At 39.2% G+C, this 10399-nt stretch overlaps 1 protein-coding gene across 5 annotated transcripts in view; it reads left to right on the top strand.

The window, feature by feature from the left end:
* The window catches only part of LOC118749507, a 417693-nt gene that overhangs the window by 188027 nt on the left and 219267 nt on the right, over window positions 1–10399 (top strand). For 4 of the 5 annotated variants that reach the window (XR_004994230.1, XR_004994231.1, XR_004994229.1 and 1 more), the window contains one exon: window positions 6349–6442. The exons of the other annotated variant lie outside the window; for it this stretch is intronic. The gene's annotated coding sequence lies outside the window, so the exon portion shown is untranslated. The remainder of the gene's footprint in view (window positions 1–6348; window positions 6443–10399) is intronic. 5 annotated transcript variants of the gene reach the window in all.

Below are 10399 nucleotides of genomic sequence, written 5' to 3'. Positions count from 1 at the left end.
CGAAATTACTTCGGCAATGCAAATCCCGACTAAATTTTCTTATAATTACTTTTCTCTGGGTGCCAGGTCACTCGGAAGTGCCTAACAATGAGACATCTGACTATTTGGCCACAGTTGGCTCAGACCGGGCTGCAGGTGGGCAAAACCCATTTTGCCTTCAATCTCGGAAGGTCTATCTAGTTTTTTGCTCTCATTGAGCAGACAGGACTGCAGTCAACTTCTAGAACTGCTGACTGGACCCTTCAGGTGGCACAAACACCTGGCTGTCATAAACGTAAATGACAACTCCATTTGGCCATTTTGTGCTTCTTGCTTGCTTGGTTGTTTGTCATCGATTTTTATAGATTCGGTTTTATCCCCGTTATTAGGTGCCGAAAAAAGCTTTGCGGTTTTGTTTTTTTAAGTTTTAAGATTTCGCATCACTCGGAGTGATAAAAATAAAAATGATGCCATCACCACAAATAAACTATTTTGCAAATACGCAAATTCATGAGTGAGCCGAACGTGCGAGGAGTTTATGGTGTTTGATACCTTTATGAGCTCTGTTTTTTAAATCTTGCAAACGAAAATATTTTATTGTTATTTTTGCCACTCCGAATTTAGTTGTGGAACTCACCCGCGATGACATTTACGTCGTTATATGTAGTCTTCAAATTTTTATACGAGCTTTGGGAATATGTTAGAATTATAACAGCAGGGGGGCTACCGAAAGCAGGAAAGTTTTGAAAGAGGTGCACGAGAAAAAAATGTTTAGGAACCTCTGATATAAAGTTTTACATCTCGTCCAAATTTAATAAAACTATCAACTTAAGTATCAGAAAATTTAATTTTAAATATGAAAGAAACATTTCTTCATTTAAAATTGACGTAAATTTAGAATATTTTGACATGCTTCTTAGTAGTTCTTTTTGGCCTTCCGGAGCTTTCGTTCGTGAATTTGAGTATAGGCCCAACAAAAACAATAATTTAGCAAATTTTCCCCGTCAGAATACTGAATCAAAAAACTGATTACTAAAACTGCTTTAAGTATTTATTTTCAAAACGTAAGAGGCTTAAATACTAAATTGACGAACTTATATCTTAACGGCCTTGAATGCAATTATAATATAATTTCTTTCACCGAAATTTGACTCTAACCTCACATTTTTAATTAAGAGATTCTTTAGAATAATTATCATATCTACAGAAAAGATCGAGAGAACAGAATCGGCGGTGACGTACTCTTTGCCGTAGACACTTCAATACCATCTGAAGAAGTTAGTCTTCAACACATTGATTCAGTAGAATTCAAACGCATTCGTGTACAGGTTGGAAAAGGGTATATTTACTTAGTTTTATGTTATATCCCCCCGATCTGACACATTGGTGTATTCACGACTCATCTCTGCACTGAAATCAGTTAATTTATTAACTAAACCCTCTGATTCAATGATTGTTGACTTTAATTTACCAAATGTATCATGGAACGTCATTGACAATGATATCGTATCTTTCTCTCTAGTGCGTGCAACAACGTATTTTTAGAGGAGATGGCTGAACTCGGCATAAATCAAGTTAATGTACCTCGCAATAAGTTTGGCAAAGTATTAGATCTTGTTTATGTTGATGATGCAACTAAGTCCGCTGTAAATAAATGTGACCCACTAGTTTTGCCCGAAGATGTCTACCACCCTGCTATTGAGATATCTTACGAAATTATAAACGATGGTCAAAATCGCGGTATCCAAATATACGAACCAAATATTCGCTTTGTTTTTTCGAAAGCCCACTTTAAAAAACTGATTAAAGAATTGTCTAAATTCTCGTGGCCTATATACAAAGAAAAGATTGAGCAAAGCGTTGAACATTTTAATTTTACTGTACATCAATTATTTGAAAAGCATGTGGCTAAACGCATGTGTGCTCCAGAAGAACAAACACAGTTATGGTTCACTAAAGAACTGAAAAATTTGAAAAACAGAAAGTCACGTTATTTTAGATTATACAAAAAAACCGGTTTACACTCATGCTATGTAAAATATTCACCATTGCGTCAAAAGTTCTTTGAGTTAAACAAAAAGGGTTATAAAGTTTAGGTGTGTAAAATCAAACGATGTATAATATATAACCCCAAATCGTTTTATGATTTCGTAAACTCCAAGAGAAATGTACTTGGGTTTCCTTCCGCACTGAGGTATCAAAATACCGTCTCTAGTGATAATCAAACAACTTCTAACATGTTCGCTCAGTTTTTTTAAATCCAATTACTCCATTAACTCCCAAGCATACTTTGACTATTCTTTTAAACTAAGTCAAATTAACTCAATACTTACAACAATAATATCTCCCGATGATGTATTAGTTTACCTGAACTCCTTAAAGCAGTCTTTTATTTATGGTCCTGACCAGATCTCCACTTGTCTTATAAACTGTGCTGATTATTTAATTTGTCTCTTAAAGAAGGCATCTTTCCAACCGTATGGAAGGAATCGTTTATACCCCGCTACATAAAAGCGGTAGCAGGTCTTCGGTGGAGAACTATCGGGGCATTGCTAAGCTCTCTGCTAAATTATTTGAAGCAATTATTACAAATCAGTTAACGCATTCTATCTCCTCTACCATTTCATACTGTCAACATGGGTTTTGCAAAGGCAAATCAACTTCAACAAATTTACTTAAGTTCACAACCTATATCTCAAAGGCGTTTAGTGAAAACAAAAATGTGGATGTTATATATACCGACTTCAGTAAAGCATTTGACAAAGTATGTCACTCGTTGCTCGTCTATAAACTTGATCTTTTTGGTCTTCAACCTAATTTTCTACTTTGGATCTCTTCATACCTCTATGATAGATCACAAAGGGTTATGTTTAAAAATACTATCTCTGACGTTACTGAAGTTACTTCAGGAGTCCCTCAAGGTAGGCCCGGTTCTGTTCTTGCTTTTTATAAACGATATTTCTAGAAATTTAAAGTTTTCAAAAATTTGAATGTAAGCAGATGATGTGAAACTTTATAAATCGTACGTGTCAATCAAAGAAAAGCATTCGCTACAAGCACACTTAGGGCCGGTTACTCAATGTCTGGTTAACACTAATATGAGGTTAAACATAGATATCGACGTTACCGACTCCATGTTGTATGCATGGAGTCGAAGACGTCGATAAAGATGTTTAACCGCAGATTAGTGTTAACCAGACATTGAGTAACCGGCCCTTAAACAGCATGGCTAAACGGTGCTATGTAAATCGTATGCCTCTAAATCTGGAAAAATGTAAAGAAATGTGCTTCTCGCGAAGAGCTGTTTAGCCACTTTCTTATACAATAGGTATCCATAATATGGAACGGGTATACAATTTTGTGGACCTTGGTATCACAATGGATCCGAAACTTAATTTTAATCTTCACATTAATGTGACAGTCAACAAGGCTAAAGGTGTACTTGCATTTGTGAAACGATGGTCAAATGAATTTAGTGACCCTTATATCACTAAAACCATGTTTACAACATTAGTTAGACCGATTCTGGAATACGGTTCGGTGGTTTGGAATCCAAGGTATTAAAATTACTCAGACAAGATAGAATCAATTCAAAAACAATCCCTACTTTTTGTTTAAAGAAATTTCCGGTGGGATTCTCAATATAACCTTCCGCCTTATACGACCCGATTAAAACTTATTAATCTTCCTACACTTGTCAGTCGCAGGGAAATGCTTGGTACAATTTTTATGGTTAAATTACTGACAGGCTCAGTTTCAAGTCCGCTTCTTCTGGGTGAAGCTAGCCTTAATGTTCCCTCCCGTGTATCAAGACACTTTTATCCTCTATTTTTGAAAACTTGTAAAACTAATTTTGAATTACACGAGCCACTCCGTCGCTTATGCCAGGATTTTAACTCTCATTACAGCACATTTGATATATCTGATTCGCTTTTCAGCAATAAGAAAGCGATACTATCCTCTCTCAATAAATGAATCATTAACATAAAGACATAAAATCAGCTGATGAATTTAATTCTGTAGCTGAACAGTTTTAGATCTCGACACTTAACAAACTCCTGCCTATCGTGACTCGGCTCAAAAAATTTGCAAATATTGGTTCCGTACGTCATGCGGGCTGCGCCCCTCGTGCGGATGGGCGGGAATGGGGGGTAAAACCCGTTGGGATTATTATTATTAGTTCGTTTTGTCAAGGAAAACAACTGTACCATGTTCGGGAGAATTTGGTGGACCGGTTCCCAAGATATACACATGTAATCATAAGTGAGCATGGCTACGCCCATTTTCCAAAAATTTACAGTATTCTTATTTCTTGCCTATAATGATTTTAAATATCAATTTTGAGGGAATAAGCTTCAGTAGTTACTAAAACATCGCAGTTGTCTTATTTCTGTAAACAACCGGTATATGGGAGGTAGGCGTGGTTATCGTCCGATTTTGCCCATTTTCAAAATCATTCGTCCTACGCCTGAAAGAAGTACACTTACCAAGTTTCGTTAAGATATCTCCATATTTACTCAAGTTATCGGTTCACAGGCGGACGGACGGATGGACGGACAGACAGTCACAGCTTAATCAATTGCTTTTTTCATTCTGATCATTTATGTATACATTTGTCTTTATCTATTTCGAATCGTTTTGCCTGTTACAAACAACCGTTATGTGAACAAAGCGCGCTCGGGTATAAAAATTACTATCACCGTTAAATTTAGCATATTAGAATTGCCTTTACTAGGTAGATAGTGTTATAATTAATGTATATAATTCCTAATAACAACCACCCCAAGGCGTATTCAATAAGGTGGTATCGGTACGCCAATAACAAAATGTACATGTATTTTTTTGTTATTTTAGGAGCTTTTCCGGCCGGTCGTTTAAAAAAGCAAAAACCAGTTTCCTTTTTATCCTACGCGTACATGTATTTTGTTTTTGCTTTTGCGGCGAGGACTGTCAAAAGTTTCATACGAAGGATGTGAAAGAGAACAGAAAACAATAAACAATCAACTGCTCCAACCAATCAACAGCACCCATTTGACATATCGTACCGTTTCTGCCTTAACCTCGTATCTGCATTAGAGGTATTTTAAAGAGTGTAAGAAATAATTCATAATTTCTTCCCTTAGGATACAATAAACGCATTTTTTACTTAATATTTCTGGTTCCACTAACAGTAGTGAACACTCTCATTAAGTCTTTGTTCTATTTTCAAATAGTGTGAAGCTTAAACAGCTGTTATAAGTGGTAATATTAGTTTTCCCAAAAATTGTAGATACGTGGTTAAGGCAGAAACGGGACGATATGAAGCCGTGAGGCGAAGAAAAATATCTGCTATCACCTCTTAAATACGCCTTGAACCACCCTGTCAATTTAAAGTAGCAGCGAATTACCCTGGCATTCAGTAAGCGGTCTCTAGTCACTAATAGTGACTTCTGGTGGTGAACTTGGATTTTGAGACTATTTGGTATTCAGTACGCTGTCTCACGTCTCTAGTCTCAAAAATAAGTCACTAATTTGTCAGCCGGCTAAGAGCCGGTCACAAAAATAGAAGCATGGAGGAAAAGCTTATTTCTTTCCATTTTATGAAAACAAAAAACGTGAAGATGAAGCGAGGAAATTTGTTCAACAAGTATTTCATTAGGAGAAAAACCCAAATGCTGTAATATCATACAAATGTATTGAAAAAATTTAATTTTTTTGTTTTTAAAACAGTAAAATCTAAAGGTTGTTAAAAAATAAAATTAATAAAAAAAATACTAAATAAAAAGAATAAAAAATGCTCTGCGGTCGAGGAGGACCTAATGCTTTGACCACTCGGCCATTGCGACTCTTTGAGCGGCGCGGGCAAAAGGCACTATGAGTTGATTGTCTATGTTTGCTTTCACCACACATTTTTGGTGAACTTTTTGTGACTCTCTCTTTCTGAATACCCAAATCGTCTCAAGTCACAAAAATAGTCACTAATTGCTAATCTCAATTTTAGTGACTTGAGATGAGATTGAATTACTGAATCCCAGGGTTAGTCACACTTGATACGAGTACATACCTATGTTGAATAAGGAGATGTATAAGCAACAATAGTTTGTGGGGTGCGTTAAGCTCAGTGGTTGGCGTCGCTGACCTTGCACATTGATTATGCGGGTTGGATTTCTGCTGAAGTCTAGAGAAAAAACTCTCATGTGGAGATTTGGTGATCTCCGAAATATCTGTTATAACTTCACCCCCTTAGATTTTGTTGTTTTTTCCATTTTTCCTAACAAACGAATTGTGGTACAAAGTTCAATTAGATTGCTAAAAAAATTATTTTGTTTACACATAGCCTACATTTGTATCCCACCGAACTAAGTCAGTCGTTATTTTTCTTTTTTACAGCGTGCTTATGCTTATCAATGCAAGTTCTTATAAAAAAGGCAAACGAAAAAGGCGAGCGAAGCGGAAATAACGTACATCAAGTAAAGCACTAGAAGTAAGTTATCCAAGGTACTTTTACACAAGCCTTAATTTATTGGGGCAGGTGTATTTTTTAATTTAATTTTCTAAATATTGCACGCGAAAAAATTCAAACTTTGAATGAGCTGAAAAAATAAGACCTTCAGAGTATGAATCACGTATGACGACAATCGTCTGGACGATATCGTGCTGAGATTGTCTTGCTTCATGAAAACCAAAGATTGGTTGATCGTTTGCATGTGCGTCGCCTCTATCAAGCCTCTAGTAGTACAAGATTAATTGTTGTCTTTCAGGAAGTTCTTTAAATAAATCTTCAACTAAATACTGGAGTATATTTACGAATATCACGTTTTATTATATGCTTAAATTTAATTTCTTAATTTTAGTAAGTATTTCTTTACTGCATACGCCCAAATTTCGGGGGGTTCTACTAGTTTTAACAAATCATCAGTTTAATTTCTTATCAGCAGGCCTGGCGACGTCTACTACAGCTGCCATGTAAAGGAGCGCAAATTCGGAGTTGGATTTGTGGTGGGAGAGAGACTCCGTCACCGAGTACTGTCGTTCACCCCGGTGGACGAGCTCTAGCCACAATCCGCATTAAAGCGAGATTCTTCAATCTCTCGCTCATCTGCGCCCATGCCCCGACGGAAGAGAAGGATGAGGCATCCAAGGATCTCTTCTATGAGCGCTTGGAGCACACGTACGAGCGCTGACCCCGTCGTTGATATCAAAATCGTGCTTGGCGATTTCAATGCTAGGGTGGGCAAGGAAGGGATCTTTGGAACCACCGTCGGAAAATTCAGCCTACACGACAAAACGTCCGACAACGGACTGAGGCTGATCGACTTCGCCAGGGCCCGAAACATGGTAGTATGAAGTACTAGGTTCAAGCATAAAAAGATCCATGAAGCTACGTGGCCCAAACATCGACTCGGACCACTATCTTGTTGCAGCCAAGATACGCACCCGCCTCTGTGCAGCAAAAAATTTGCGCCCAAATATGCAAGGAAAGCTTAACGTCGAAAAGCTGCAATCACAACAGACCGCCAACGCTTTCGCTACGCGACTCTCACACCTGCTTTCAGAGAGCACTCTTCAACAAACCGACATATTCGAGCAGTGGAACCACATTTCCCGCTATTTAAGTATCGCCGCCGAAGAAGTAGTCGGATTTCAACGAGCCCGAAAGAACAACAGGTACGATGAGGAGTGTCAGGAAGCTGCAGAGAAAAAAGATGCCGCCTACAGGGCCACGCAGCGATCCGGCGCAACGCGCGCTATGTGGGACCGCTATAGGGATCTGAAGAGGGAAGCGAGACGTATATGCCGCAGTAAGAAGAGAGAGGCCGAAATACGTGAGTGCGAAGAGCTTGAAATGCTGGCCGACAGGAAGAATGCCCGAAAATTTTACCAGATTGTTAGGTGACTTACGGAAGGTTTCAAGACCGGGGCGTACTCCTGTAAGAACAATAATGGCGACCTAGTAACTGATGTCCAGAGCGTACTTAAACTATGGAGGGAACACTTTTCCGCCCTACTAAATGGTAGCAGCACGGAAAGTTGTGGAGAAGAAGAACCCGAGCCCGCAGTCGATGATGATGGAGTCGACGTCCCACCGCTTGACTATCATGAGGTACGTATAGCAATAACGCGGCTGAAAAACAACAAAGCTGCTGGAGCTGACAGCCTGCCCGCTGAGCTATTCAAGTACGGCGGCGAGCAGTTGGTAAGGTGAATACATCAACTCTTTTGCAGAATATGGTCATGCCCGACGACTGGAATTTAAGTGTGCTCTGCCCAATCCACAAGAAAGGTGACCCCGCCATTCGCGCCAACTACCGCGGGATCAGCCTTCTAAGCATAGGTTACAAGGTCTTATCGAGCGTATTGTGTAAAAGACTGAAGCCCACCGTCAATGAACTGTTTGGGCCTTATCAGTATGGCTTTAGACCTGGCAAATCCACCATAGACCAGGTATTCACAATACGCCAAATCTTGGAAAAGACCCGCGAGAAAAGGATCGACAGTCACCACCTTTTTGTCGACTTTAAAGCCGCTTTTGACAGCACTAAAAGGAGTTGCCTATACGCCGCTATGTCTGAGTTTGGCATCCCCTCAAAACTCATACGGCTGTGTAAAATGACGTTGAGCAATACCACTAGCTCCGTCAGAATTGGGAAGGACCTCTCCGAGCCGTTCGCGACAAAACGGGGTTTCAGACAGGGCAACTCCCTTTCATGTGACTTCTTTAATCTGATTTTGGAGAAGATAATAAGAGCTGCAGAACTGAACCGCTCAGGAACAATTTACTACAAGAGCGTGCAATTGCTGGCTTATGCCGATGATATCGACATCATCGGTAACAAAAACCGCGAAGTCTTTTCTGCCTTTTCCAAGTCGGATAGGGAAGCAAAGCGAATGGGTCTGGTAGTAAACGAGGACAAGACGAAGTATCTCCTGTCATCAAATAAACAGTCAGCACATTCGCGCCTTGGCACCCACGTCACTGTTGACAGTTACAATTTCGAGAAAGTAGAGAATTTCGTTTACTTGGGAACCAGCATTGACACCCATAATAATGTCAGCATTCAGATCCAACGCAGAATCACTCTTGCCAACAAGTGCTACTTTCGACTGAGTAGGCAATTCAGGAGTAAAGTCCTCTCTCGACGTACGAAAACCATGCTCTATAAGTCACTCATCATGGCCGTGCTGGTATATATCGCAGAAGCATGGACTATGACAACATCCGATGAGGCGGCTCTTGGAGTGTTTGAGAGAAAGATTTTGCGGAAGATTTACGGGCCTTTACGCGTTGGCGACGGCGAGTACCGCAGACGATGGAACGATGAGCTGTATGAGCTTTACAACGATATGGACATAGTGCAGCGAATTAAAATACAGCGGCTCCGCTGGCTTGGTCATGACGTTCGAATGGACACAGACACTCCAGCTCTGAAAGTATTCAACTTGGAACCCGCTGGTAGTTGCAGAGGAAGAGGGAGGCCCCCACTGCGATGGAAAGATCAGGTGGAGAAGGACTTGGCTTCACTTGGCGTTTCCAATTGGCGTCAATTGGCACAGAGGAGAAACGACTGGCGTGCTTTGCTGAACTCAGCCAAAATCGCTTAGGCGGTTACAGTGCCAAAAAAGAAGAAGAAGAAGAATTTCTTATAAAATTTACCTTTAGGTTTTTGCATCTTAAGCATACATCGAAAATTTGTTTTAGAGAATCAATGTGAAATAATTGCAGAAACGATTAATCGATTTGCTGCACAACTGAGACGTCTGCTCTTTAAATAATTTTTGTAAAACAAATCGGCAAGTACATATCTTTCCCCACATGCCAGAAACATGAAACATTATAAAAATTAAAATTTTGGGAAATCAAGTTTGAATTTTTTTACGAGAGTTATGTAACTCTGCATTCATGTAAATGACATTGCGAAATATGTGGTTTCAGTGTACACATGGTATTCCAGGTTTTGGTATAACATAGGACATCCAAAGGTTAATCAAGTCAACCCACTAACTCAATATTGATTATTTTGCACATTCATGCTTCTGGCATAAGGGCGACGATATGTACTTACTTCACATTTATTAATTTTTTATACGCCTTTACTTGACATTTATTAATTTTTTATATCTTCGTAGTAAGAGAATATTAGTCATATTTCGACACCTGAGTGGAAGATCGACCTATCTCGGCAGCCAGATGTATCAGAAAACTTTTCAAGAACGCCCTACTTCAGAATTTGATTGAAGAACGCCCTATTTCAGAATTTTATTAAAAAACACCCTATCCCAGAATTTGGTTTAAGAAGGCCCTATTTCAGATTTCGGTTCAAAAACGCCCTATCTCAAATGAATATTTGTTGAACATGTGCTGAGATAGGGAGTTTTGGAATCTGCAGCTGAGTTAGGGCGCTTTTGAATCGAATTCTTGAGATAGGGCGTTCTTGAAAAC

This window comes from Rhagoletis pomonella, unplaced genomic scaffold (assembly GCF_013731165.1).
Source record: "Rhagoletis pomonella isolate Grant_MI unplaced genomic scaffold, Rhpom_1.0 Rhpom_scaffold_00017, whole genome shotgun sequence".
NCBI lineage: Eukaryota > Metazoa > Arthropoda > Insecta > Diptera > Tephritidae > Rhagoletis > Rhagoletis pomonella.
The sequence above is the reverse complement of the archived record's forward strand: the minus strand, read 5'-3'. Positions and strand labels throughout refer to the sequence as shown.